This window comes from Vombatus ursinus, unplaced genomic scaffold, assembly GCF_900497805.2.
Source record: "Vombatus ursinus unplaced genomic scaffold, bare-nosed wombat genome assembly UNPS02014864.1, whole genome shotgun sequence".
NCBI classification, from domain to species: Eukaryota; Metazoa; Chordata; class Mammalia; order Diprotodontia; family Vombatidae; genus Vombatus; species Vombatus ursinus.
This window is the reverse complement of record NW_020954642.1, coordinates 8,040,910-8,054,906: the sequence shown is the minus strand read 5'-3', so window position 1 is coordinate 8,054,906 and position 13,997 is coordinate 8,040,910.

Genomic DNA, 13,997 nt, shown 5'->3' with positions numbered 1-13,997 from the left:
TTCCCTGGATCTGCACTCTATGACATAAACTTGTATGAGGAGGAGTGAGATTGGAGTAGACAGATCTCTTCTATCTTACTGTGAGGGTACAGATAAGCAAACCTAAAATGAATCTGACAAGTTTCCCTTTAATTGATTTAAATTAGGAATCTCTCCAACTTCCAAACTGTTTTCTAATTAAGTTCGATATGAATGATGGCCCTTACTGAAGATGGTTCAACATTGAGACTTTCAAAATAGCAATGACATAGAAAATGGTCTAGTTTTGAGAGATGAAATTACTGAAATAATGAGATAATAATAAAGTTTATGCAGGTTAGGAGGGTAATTGTAAGGGGGACACAGTTGTAATTTGCTTCATTTTTGAATGGACGGTGCAGTGCCCTCTTGCTGTTATTTGGGCTGATGTTTTTGTAGGTTAATCCCATTTCAGCTAACAAAGGAATAGCACTACTATTTCTGAAAGTACAAAAATAATACTAGTTTGTGACATAAGAAAAAAAGTTTTGATTAGAAGATATGTAGATTTTAAATAAATACCATCTGATTTTCATGGTATTTCTCATTACTTTCATGGTATTTCTCATGGTCACATTACCCACAAAAGAGCTATGACAAATTTTAAAGTAAAAAACAATGGGAACATCCTCCCCCTTCATTTTCAACCCCTTAATTATCCTATGTAACACCTTTCCAGAAGGAAAAAAAAACTGCTGGGTCCTATTCATAGGATCTGAAGCAGGAAAAAACCACAGAGAGCATCTAATTGAACATCCTTATTTAAGTCTCCCTTGCCTAGGAATCCAGGCTGCCTTGGAGAATGCATGGTAGGCAGAAGACCTCTTACCCTCTTCTTTCTTCCCATTACTTCTCTGCATTCAGTCAGAAGTGGAGTTCATCAGAAGGTGGAAAGATCAATGATTTTAATGACTCTCTCCATGTAGATGACTCCCAAATCTATACTTCCACCTTTTTCACTGAAATTTCTTCCCTGAAATTCCTGTGCCTGCTTGCTGGTTTCTCCTTCTGCATACCTCTCTGGTTACTAAAAATCAACACATCTATAACTGAACTCATTGTCCTCCCCAACACCTGAAACTTCCCTCCCTACCAGACAACTAATTCTTCCTCTTCCAGCTTTTCAAATCTTGTTAAACACATCATCATGTCCCCAGTTACACAGGCTCACAACCTCAAAGTCATGTTTGACTCTTCCCACTTCATCCAAACAGAAGACACATTCTATCATTTTACCGTTGAAATATCTTTCGTATCCTGTCCCTCCTCTTGACTTCTGCTAGTACCACTATAATTGAAACTTTTGTTACCTCTCACCTAGATTGATATACCTGCCATAAGACTCTGTCCTCACAAATTCATCCTCCAGATAACTGTAAGTGTTATCTTCCTATTATACCATTAAAAGTATGTCTCTATTCTTAAAACTTTCAGGGGCTTCCCATTGGATTTTGAGCAAAATTTAAATTCGTAAATGTGACATTCAAGGCCCTTCATAATTTGGCTTTAGCCTACTTATCCAGAATAATGTCATACTACTCTATCTTCTCCTTAATATATTCTAGACTCCAGCCAAAGTACATATATGCATATGTACATATATATAATATACATATATATCCACACATATGTGTGTGCACATGTATATGTATATATATGTGTGTGTGTATAATTCTCATTCTTCACTCTCATATTTGTCCTTATTCCTATCATCCCTCATGCCTAGAATTGATTCACCCTGCACCCCCATGTCCATCTGTTAAGAATCCTCTTTCTCTAAGGATCAACTCTAATGCAACTCTCTCTGTGAATTTTCCTAATGTCCTCACCCTAAACCATATATACTTAATCTGTCCCTTCACAAATTTCTAATAACATTTTGTCTGGTATTTTAATTGTGTTTATCTCCCTCTCTCTTGCATGATAGTCACTTTTGCTCTTTTCCTTCTCTCCACAAAATTGTAAACCTCTTGTGAGCAGAGTGAAAATCTTTATCTATTTATAGATGTAGATATAGATATGGATATATAGATATAGATATAAATAGATAGATATAGATATAGATAAATCCCTAATAATCAATGTGGAACCTCAGACAAAGGGGAACCTTAATATTGGTTGATCCTAAAAGATGATGTTAAGATAGGAGGAAAGGTGATGATTGGATTTAAAGAATAATGACTACCATTTCTAGGAGAAATTTGTTACGAAGGGAAAAATATAGAGAAGAAAGACATGTGCTTTTGACTGTCCTCTCACTGCACCATTATACTGATGGGACTATAGGAATGAGGATCTGACAGCATGTGGTAATAATGTACTAAGTGCTGTATATATGGCATTTTATATATAGAGGAGGCAAATAATCAGAAAATAATAAAAATGGATATCCCTAGAGTTTATCAATCAATTAATCAATCAATAAGCACTTATTAAGCACCTATCACATGCAAGACACTGTGCTAGATGCTGGGGAAACAGAGAAGAAAAAAATGAAACAATTTCTCCTCCTAAAGAGTTTACATTCTATTGGGGGAGACAGTGTGCATATGCATATATGTGGACAGAAGAAATAAAAATTCTTTAAAACTTAGCAAAGTAATTTGGTCAAAAAGACTTTTGATGCTAAAATATAGTGATAGAACCTATGAAATTCTGATTTAGTGGAGATTAGTGATGTGAAATAACTATGCTAAAACTGAATTATTTTGAAGAAAAATAAAGAGAAAATAGGACATATTTTAATAACTCAAATAACCTCATGTAATAATAATAATAACCTCATATAATAATTAATAATTCAACCTCATATAACAATAATAATAACATCATATAGTAATTGTAAAAAACAAACTGAAATGAATCTTTCTTATGGAATATCTCTTCACATAAAATAGAAACCAGCTCGGGAAATCTCTTTCAACCACCTGATTTTACAGATGGAAACAGGCATAGAGAATTGATTTGACTCTTTCATTGCTTTGTGCATTGTTACTCCAATTATACTATAAACTATTTCAGAGTAACAACTGTGTCTTATGTCATATTTTGTTCACCCATTAGTGCTTAGAAGAGTGCTATAAAAAATGAGGAGCACAGTAAAATGGAAAGATTAATAGACCTGGAGTCAGAAGATCAGAGTCTAAATCATGTCTCTACCACAGGTATAATTATCTGTTTCTTTGGGTAAGTCATTTAATCTCTCTGGGAATCAGGTTTTTTTTATTTGTAAAACAAGGATATTTGATTTTATAATTTCTAGATTCCTGTCTAGTTCTGTCTCTAGTCCTGGTTTCTCTGTTTGTTTGATGTGTCTTTTTCTTCAGCAGACCAGAAAGGATTACCTTCATTTGGTGTCCAATCTAAATCATGCCTCAGAATGCCAATTCCATCCCATCTCTGTCTTTCTAGCTCACCCTTATATATTGTTCTCCTCTCCTCTTAGAAAACTCCTTGAGACTTGAGGTCAGTCAGTGAGGTGCCTTCTTGTCTTTGTATATACAGTACTTTACACGGTGCATGGCAATTGAAAAGCTCTGAATAAAAGCTTTTGTTATTATTTTATTTATTAATTTTATTTTTTTTACATTTTTCTTTTATTTTCAAATACAGAACATTCTTTTTTTCTCTCTTCTGTGTTCCCAATTAGATAAAAAATGGGGGAGAAAAAAGAAAAAATAACCAATATGAATAGTCAAGTAAGATTAATTTACCTCTTTGATTATGACCAAAAATGTATTTTTCATTTTACATCTAGAGTCCCTCTGTTAGGAGGTAGGTAGCATGTTTCATTATCAGCCACAGAATAATGGTTGATCAGTATTCTAAAGTCATTCAAAGTTGTTTGTCTTTATACTATTCTTGTTACTGTATACATTATTCTCCCAATTCTACTTATTTCATTATACATCACTTCATACAAGTGTTTCCAGGTTTCTCTGAAACTATTAATTTCTTTGTTTCTTGTTGCATAATAATATTGAATTAATTTATATAGCATAATTTGTTGAACTATTTTATGTATGTATGGGTTCTTTACCTCTTTTGATTTATTTGGAATATAGACTTATTAGTGGCATCACAGGGTTAAAGAGTATTATCCACAGTTTAATAATTTTTTTTACATCATTCCAAATTGTTATTCATAATGGCTGAAGAAATTCACAGCTCTATCATTTAGTTTATAGTTGGAAAAATTGAGGGACACAGAGGTTGAGTTACTTATCCTCATTAGATAGTGGCTATAACCAGTACTAATGCCTACTTATCTAGACTTTTCTCCCATTTCCCTTTATTCTGTGTCTCCCTAAGACCAGCAAAAAAAGAACAAGGTAGTGAAAATTTTGAGAATCTAATTCCATTGATTAATTCCATTTTTCTCATTGTATCTATGCTCTTTCAGTCTTCCCCAGCACTTGCAGTAAGATAGAGATAAGAAGCCCTGATCTGGTCATTAATGAAGATAACTGCTGGTTGTGCTTTTGAAAAACACATCACATTGATCATTTGGGGCAGGGGATGATACCTATTTCTTCATGATTCCCTGCCAAAAGGCACATGTATAGCTCAGAGAAAAGGAGAATGGCATTTTCAGATCCAGAGTAAGAGAGGGAAATGAAATGTTTGAGGAAAATTAGTCCAATGCAGTGGGACCTATTAAATATGCCTCCCAAACCAGGCTTTGTTCTGAGCATGTGTGATTGGAAATGCAAAATCAAGCTGTCAGGATCAGTTTAACTAATGACTCTGACTTGTTAAAACTTTAACTATGTCTCCTTTTGTTGTGCTTCAAAGGATTCATAATACTCTTTTTATTAATTTGTTTCCTGCTCTTGAAAAGATTATTTTGTGTTACTGTTTCTTATCATTTCAGAATATTATGAAAGAAACACTGATCTATACCCATCTCTCATTCTCACATCAGGCTCAGTTGAAAATTCTATACTAGTTGTGCCCTGAAGAATAGGGGGAGTAAGGAGGTTCTTTTGTGTCACTCTCCCTTAAATAGAATTCTACCCTCTTCTCAGATACAAATCTTTATAAAAGGGAATATGCCCACATCTTCCACAAGGAATTCTTTCAAGGATGAGATAACATTAATCCCTTTCAGTCATTAAACAAATATGTATTAAGTATCAACTATAAAAAAGAACACTATGTTATGTGCCATGAGTAATACAAAGTGTAGAAAACACTTCCTGAATCTTGCAGGGTTTATTGTTTGCTAATGGAAATTAGACTTAATAATACATGTTAATGTTTACAAAGCACTTTAATGCAAACAAATGTTTGCATATATTTTCTCTTTGATCTTCAGAAAAATCTTATGAAATATATGTTATTATTATTCACATTTAACAGATGAATAAACTAAGATAAGTTAAGTTAGGATAAGTTAGGAACTTACCCAGAGTTACAATTAAGAGATGAGATTCAAAATTCATTTTTTAAAGACTCTGAATCTAACATATGATGTTATTATATCTCCTTTCAATGTAATGGACATAAATAACTGTGATAAAATGTAAAGAAACCCAAAATAGACTTGTTATCCTCAGCTCCTTAAACATCAGGGAAATGCAAGTAATAATTTTTATTTTTAATGAGTAGATCATATTTCAAGAAAGATAGGCTACTTTTGAAAATAAAGCATTCTTGGCTGAGCCAAGATGTCAGAGTAAAAGCAGCGACTTACTTGAATTCTCCCCCAAACTCCTCCAAATACCTATAAAAAATGGCTCTAAACCAATTCTAGAGCAGCAGAATACAAAAAAAGACAGAGTAAAACAAATTTTAAGCCCAACACAACCTGCATGGTTGATTAGAAAGGTCTGTCTTGCTGGGCTGGGATAGAAACACAGTTCAGTATAGGCATGCAGGCAAAACAAGCCTCAGTGAACCTGGAGAAACCCTCAGAGGACTTAATTACAGGCAGCTGTGGCAGTTTTCAGACCTCTCAACCCACAAACACTAAAGACAACTTAGAAGGTCAGTAGGAAAAGTCTGTGACCTTGGTGAGAGAGAAGCTAGGTCCCAGCCCCAGTCCCAGAGTGCCCAAGGGTAGCAGCTGCTTCCAGAACATCCAACCCACAGACTGAGGGGGAATCTAGTTGTTGATCAAAGGGGAATTGCAGGGATCTCTTTGCTAGTGCTCAGACAGAATTCTTTTGTTTTGCCAATGCTTGGATATAGGTTACACTTCTGGGTGGCGGTCCTGGGAAGAGGAAGAGCACTGACATGTGTCAGCTTGTAGTGGCTGTGGAGAAGGAATCCTCCTCACAGTTCCCACACAGAAAAAAGTGCTTGTGGTCACTCATATACCAGAGCAAAGGTCAGGAAAGGAGTAACACCTCACCCTTGATTATACCACCTTGGAAGAACTGAAAACTTGCAGGTCATAGAAGGATCTCTGAAAACAGCTACACAAACCCCCCAAATCTTGGGACAGTACATTCTCCATACTGGAAGCAGACCCCTACCTTAACAAAGAGTTTATAACTCAAATAATTGGCTGGGTTCCTGAGCAAATTGTGCAAAATGTCATACCATAGAATCTTTCTTTGGTGACAAAGAAGATCAAAACATACAACTTGAAGAAGGCAACAAAGGCAAAGGTCCTACATCCAAAGCCTCCAAGAAAAGTATGAATCATTCCCAGGACATGGAAGAACTCAAAAAGGATTTTGAGAAGCAAGTAAGAGAAGTAGAGGAAACACTGAGAATGATGCAAGAAAATCATGAAAAACAAGTCATCAGCTAGCCAAAGGAGACCCAAAAAATACTGAAGGAAATAACACCTTACAAAATAGCCTAACCCAAATGGCAAAAGAGGTCCAAAAAGTCAATGAGGAGAATAATGCCCTCAAAAGCTCAAATGGAAAAGGAAGTCCAAAAGCTTACTGAAAAAAATACTTCCTTAAAAATTAGAATGGAGCAATTGGAAGCTAGTGACTTTATGAGAAATCAAGACATTGTAAAATAAAACCAAAAGAAAGAAAAAATAGAAGACAATATGAAATATCTCATCGGAAAAAAATAACTGACCTGGAAAATAGATCCAGGAGAGATAATTTAAAAATTATTAAACTATCTGAAAGTCATGATCAAAAAAAGAGTCTAGACATAATCTTTCAATAAATTATCAAGGAAAACTGCCCTGATATTCTAGAATCAGAGGGTAAAATAGAAATTGAAAGAATCTACCAATCACCTCCTGAAAACGATCCCCAAAGGAAACTCCTAGGAATATTGTAGTCAAATTCAGGAGTTTCCAGGTCAAGGAGAAAATATTGCAAGTAGTCAGAAAGAAACAATTCAAGTATTGTGGAAACACAATCAGGATAACAGAGGATTTAGCAGCTTCTACATTAAGGGACTGCAGGGTTTGGAATATAATATTCAGAAGGGCAAAGGATATAGGATTACAACCAAGAATCACCTACCCAGCAAAACTGAGTATAATCCTTCAGGGGAAAAAAATAAATATTCAGTGAAATAGAGGACTTTCAAGCATTCTTGATGAAAAGACCAGAGCTGAATAGAAAATTTGACTTTATATTTATAATATTTATATTTATAATAAAAATAATGATAATGATAGATGATAAAATTAATAGATAAGAAGCTACTTTGATTTTTGATAATGATTCACTCATTCAAGAAACTCTTAAACACCATGTGTGTGTGTATATATATATATATATATACATATATATACACATATATATATATATGTATATATACACATACTTTCTCAAACCACCAATTTGGTCTGTGCTCAGATCCAGCTTGCTCCTAAATTGACCATATTTTAATAACAAATAATCCAGATGTTCTTTGAGATAAAGAAACACCTGTCATTGCTTGCCAATAATGAAGAGTCACCTGAAGAGCAATTATACAGTGATTTTTTACTCATCTAGACTCTATCTCTGGTAAAGAGAACTGTGCCTGAAGCATGACACCGAGTGCCCCCTACTCAAGTGTATTAAGAACTATAAGAGAGACTGCAATTATAAGTAAGGAAGTCATTTGGGAAATGGTTACTTCTTCAACACCTGAAAGAGGAAAAATCTTCTGGTAATAGTATATGCCTAGGAGTCAGGTACTAGAAAGTCTCTGAAGATTGAAGATGACTGAATGGGTAACAAAGTGGTGCACTGTGGGTATAAACCATCTGCAAAACTTTTATAAATAAGGAATTATGAAGGAGATTCATAAAGGGTATTATCTGAAAAATAGCCAGAAAAAAATGATGGATCAGTTACAGAAAAAAAGAAATCCAATAAACATTACGAATACTTCATTGGTATTACACAATGTCAGGAAATGTAGAGGATGCCTCTGATACAATGGATTGAGCCACATGGGACAGGCAGACATACACTGATTGTGATTTATGTGATTACAGATGTCTATCAGACTATATTCTAAGTCCCTTTGTTAGGAAGTGAGATCATAATGATAGATATAACACTGATTCTGTTCTTGAGGAAATTCATGTTTCATAGGAGGAAAAAAAAAAGATCTGCAATCAAAACCTAGGGTTGAATTCCTCTTCTGCCATTTATTAGTGATATGACCTTGGAAATTTCAGTGTTTTACCCTACAACTCACTTTATTCATCTGTAAACTAAGAATCATAATACAAGGATTAACTGCTTCAAAGGATTGTATAAGGTACAAATGAGATAGTGGATATAGAGCACTTTCTAAACTTCAAAACATTATGTAAATGTTAACTATTATGTTTAGTTCTTTTAAATTTCATGTTCTTTTGTAATTAATGTAACATTGAAAGAACCTCTATTTTGCAAAAGATCCTGTCAACAAATTTTCATTGAATATTGCTCAAATTTCTCTCTAAATTTGAAATGAACAGAACCATATGTTAAAAAAATCCCCATATTTTATAGTTCATATTTTTACTCTTTCAGCTTTTAATAGAATTCCTCAGCACTGCAAATTTATTACTTAGAGCATCTATTTTCATATGTTTTCAGTGACATTTATTTTTGCCTTTCCATTTCACATCCACTCCTAATTGGATACCAAATATTATATAATCATCTGTTGGAATTTACTGTTTTTATCAGGACTGCCTTTGTTGGTAGTAAAACATAAAAAATAATACTAGACAAAAGAAACCAAATATCAGCATGAATTAATAAATAATGGAAAAGTCATTGTAATTTTAATATTGCTTCAGTCACAAAGGTGCTGTATTTAAGATTATAGTACAAACTAGTTACTATGTAGAAATTTCATTTTAAATTTATGCAAGAATATCAAGGTGGATAATTACTGAAACTGTACAAGAAATTTCAATATACAGTTTGTAATAATAATAATAGTTGTGATTGTGTTATTTGTAATATTTATATAACACATATTGTTAAAATAATAAGGGGAGGGGAAGGGTAGAAAGTGTGGGAAGGTAAAATATATGGGGGAGAGAAAAGCCCATACAGAGAAGGTATTAATACATTATCTATCAATAACCTGTAGACAAAAGCTATGATTCTTTTCCATTGGCCACTTGTCCTTTTTACACTTCTCTTCAGTGGCTTTTTATGCCTCTTCACTATTTCTCTATACTGTTTTTTTAAGGTGTTATTTTCTTCAATATTGACTCTTTCTTCATTTTTTTACATCATTCTTTTTTCCAAATTTTTCTTTTACCTCATTTATTTGACTTTTAAAATCCTTTTTGAGTTATTCTAGGAATCATTTTTGGACTTGAGACCAATTCATTTTTTTTTTTTTTTTGAGACTGGATGTAGATGTTCTTTGTTGCCTTCTTCTGAGTTTGTGTTCTAATCTCCCCTGTCACCACACTAACTTTCTATGGTCAGGTTCTTTTTTGTTTGTTTGTTTACTGATTTTCCTGCCTCATGTCTTGACTTTTCTTTGTGTTAGAGTTGGGCTTTATTCCTGGGATGGAGGGGTCACTCCCTCAAACTTCAGGTTTTTTGTGTTGCTGTTTTCAAAGCTACTTCTAGGGGTCTGTAAAATTTCAATTCCTCCAAGATGATATGATGTAAGGACAGGTGTGGTCATTGCTTTCCTGACCTGTGCTCTGTCTGTGAGTGACCATTAGCACTATTTTCCACCTAGGAACAGTGACCATGGTCCCTGCTTCCTTGTGGTTGAGAGCTCTATCATGCTAGTGTTCCTCCTTACTCTAGGATTGTAACCTAAAACTGTAACAGACTCTTGCCAGCAAATGTCCTCTGTAATCATTTTCTTACCAGTTGTCTGACCCCCTTAACATAGCTCCAGAAGCCACCACTACTAATTTACTCTCCTCCAAGGCCTGCTGGTGGCTTGTTGGTGCATAACCTGTGCTGGACTGTGCTCTACTCTGACCCCAGTGAGACAGATCTTTCCTGCCAACCTTCTAAGTGGTCTTTGGCTTGAAAACTTTTTACCCTGTCCTTTTATTGGTGTTGCCATTCCACAATTCTTTTTGAGACATTATTTTAAAGTTGTTTGGAAGAGAATTTGGGAAAACCCAGGCAAGTCACAGTCCTTCCTGCACTGCCTTCTGACAACTTTCCCTTCATTACTAATACTTCCATGGCTTTTAGAAAAAGTTCAGCCAGTGCTAGGGAGAAGAGGTAAAAGGAATTCCTTGTCATATACCACAGAGCCAGCTTTCTTTGAACTTGGCTAGATGGAAAGAATCTGAAAAGAGGTTTAAAATTAAGTGATATTTGTTAACTATGAAATGACATTTGCAGAGGACACAATGGAAGAGATAGAGATAGATGGAATGGGACATGGGATGCTTAGAGCTACATTCATAAGATGATAGATCTACAAGTTGAAAGAATGCCAAAAGTCATCAAGTCCAAGGCCCTAATTATAGATGAGGCCCAGGTAGTTGTAAGTATCTTGCCCAAAACAACACCATGAGCAAATATCAGAGGTGGGATTTGAACTTAAGTTTTATGCCTAAAAAGTGATCCTTTGTACTGTACCACACTAAATGGGGATGAATGAATGGGAAAGAGGGAGAGGCAAGGTTAGAGTATTATGTTCAGTTCTAAAAGCTACATTGTAGTAAGGACATTAATAAGTAAGAGAGAAAGTAGAAGAGATCAACCAATATTGTGAATGCTTCAAAATCATTTAAAGAAAAAAGAGAGAGGCAGAGCCAAGATGACAGAGAAAGAACAGAGACTTGCCTGAGCTCTCCTAAATTTTCCTTCAAACAAGTTTAAAATAGTACATTAAAAAAATATGGAGCAGCAGAACCAATAATTTTTTTAGCCCAAGACAACTTAGAAGGTTGCCAAGAAAGGTCTATCTCATTGGAGTGAACATGGAGCACAGTCCAATACAGACTACATCACAGCAAGTCAACAACAGGTCATGCCCCAGCAAGCTAGCTGCATGCCTTGGAGTGAGTTTTGAACCTTTTAGCCCACAGACAGGGAGGTGTAAAATAGGTCTGAAGGAGATTCCAGGGAACATTTTGTTAACATGGGATGCAAGATTCTGTTGTATTGCCTATGAAGGACTCTAGTCACAGACCCTGGAGGTAGTCCTAAGGTGAGGAGAAACACTACCACTGTAGAGTTCCCAGTTTCAGGAAAGAGGAAACCCTGTCAGAGTTCCAAAGTGGAAAAGAGTGCTAGTTGCCCCTTACAGAAAAGAGCACAGGCCCAGAGAACATTGAGCACATTTCTCCTTAGATAATACCAACTCCAAAGAACTGAAAACTTACAGGTCTTCAAAATTAGATCTGAAAAGGATAACAAAAAATCTGAGGCTTGAAACAGTGCCTTCTGTGCCCCCAGAGCAGAGCCTTGCATTAACGTAAAGTTAAAAGCCAAGAAATAGGATGGAAAAATGAGCAAACAAAAGAAAAACTGACAATAGAAAATTGAAAGGGAAGATCAAAACAAACTCAGAATAGAACAAAAATATCAAAATTAGTAAATGCAAAGCCTCAAAGACAAATGTAAATTCGTCTTAGCCCCCCAAAAAATTCATGGAAGAGTTCAAAAGAGATTTTAAAATAAGAAAGGTAAAGGGAAAATTGGGTAAAGAAGTGAGAATGATGCAAGAAATTTTTTTTAAATAGTCAACAGCTTGGAAAAGGAAGCAACACAAAAAATAGGAATAAAAAGAAACACAAAAATTCACTGAAGAAAATAATTTCTTAACAATTATAATTGAGCAAATACAAGCTAATTACTCCATGAGACCTTAAGAAACAATAAAACATAATGAGAAAAAAATTAAAAAGAACAAAATGTGAAATACTTAATCCAAAGGGAAAAACACACACACACAAACAAATGAAAGAAAGATAAATCAAGAATTAATGGACTTCCTAAATGCCATGAGAAAAAAACAGAAGCCTAGAAATCATATTTCAAGGAATTATCAAGGAAAACTTCCAATGTTCTAAAACAAGAAAGTAAAATAGAAATTTAAAATATACTAAAATAAATCACAAAATGAAAAATCTTAGGAATGTTATAATCAAATTCCAGAGCTTCTAGGTCAAGGGAAAAATGTAGTAAGCAGGCAGAAAGAAACAGTTCAAATATTATGGAGCCAAAGCCAGGTAACACAGAATTTAATGTCTTCTACATTAAAGGATCAGAGAGCTTGAAATACAACATTCCAGAGGAAAAGAAGCTAGCATTACAACTAAGAATCACCTGCCCAGCTCACAGAAGAAAATAATTCCTTAAAAATTAGAATTGGGCAAGCAGAAGCTAATGGGTCCATAAGGCATCAAGAAACAATTTAAAAAATCAAAACTGAAAAAAATAGAAGAAAGTGTTAAATATCTCATTGGGAAAAAGAAAAACAAAAAAACAACAAATGACCTTAAAATAGATCAAAGAAAAATAATTTAAGAATGATTTGACAACCTAAAAGCCACTAATTAATAAAAAGAGCATACATACCATTATTCAAGATATTATCAAAGAAAATTGTTCTCATGTTCTAAAACCAGACATAGAAATTGAAAGAATAGAAAATCAAATAGAATAGAAATAGATATTAGAAGAATCCACCAATCATCTGAAAGACAACCAAAAAGGAAAACTCCCAGGAATATAATAGCCAAATTCACAGAGCTCCCAGGTCAAGGAGAAAATAATGCAAGCAATCAGAAAGAAACAATTCAAAAACTGTGTAGCCACCATAAGTATAATGCAATTTTTATCAGCTTCTACATCTAAGTATCAGAAAGCTTTGAATATGATATCCTGGAAGGCAAAGGAACTAGAATGACTTCCAAGAAACACCTACTCAACAAAACTGAGTATAATTCTTCCAGAGAAATATGGATGGTCAATGAAATAGATAATTTGCAAGCTTTCCTAATGAAGAGACCCAGAGCTGATTAGAAAATTTGACTTACAAATACAGGACTAAAGAGAAGTGTAAAAAAGGTAAAGAAGAAAGAGAAATCACAAGGGATTAATTGAGGTTTAGCTGTTTACGTTCCTACCCGGGAAAATGATACTTGTAATTCCTAAAACCTTTCTTATTATTAGGGTAGTTAGAAGGAATAATCATAAACAGAGGACACAGGTGTGAGTTGAATATTGTGGGATGAAATCTTAAAAAAAAAATTAAGCTTTGAGAAAGAGGAATACATTGGGAGAAAGGGAAAGGTAGAGGTGAAATGGGGGAAATTATATCACATAAAAGAGATGAAGAAGAGCTTTTACATTTTACAAGAAGATGGAGTATTAGGAGGAAGTTCTTGAACCTTACTTTCATCAAAAATGAATCAAAGAGGGAATAATATATACATTCAGTTGGGTATAGAAATCTATCTTATCTTATAGGAAAGTAGGAAGGGAAGAAGGGAAATGTAGGTAGGGACTGGTAGAAGGGAAGGCATATTGGAAGAAGCAGTATTCAGAAGGAAAAAAAACTTTTGAGGATAAATAAGTTGAGAGAGAGAGAGAGAGAGAGAGAGAGAGAGAGAGAGAGAGAGAGAG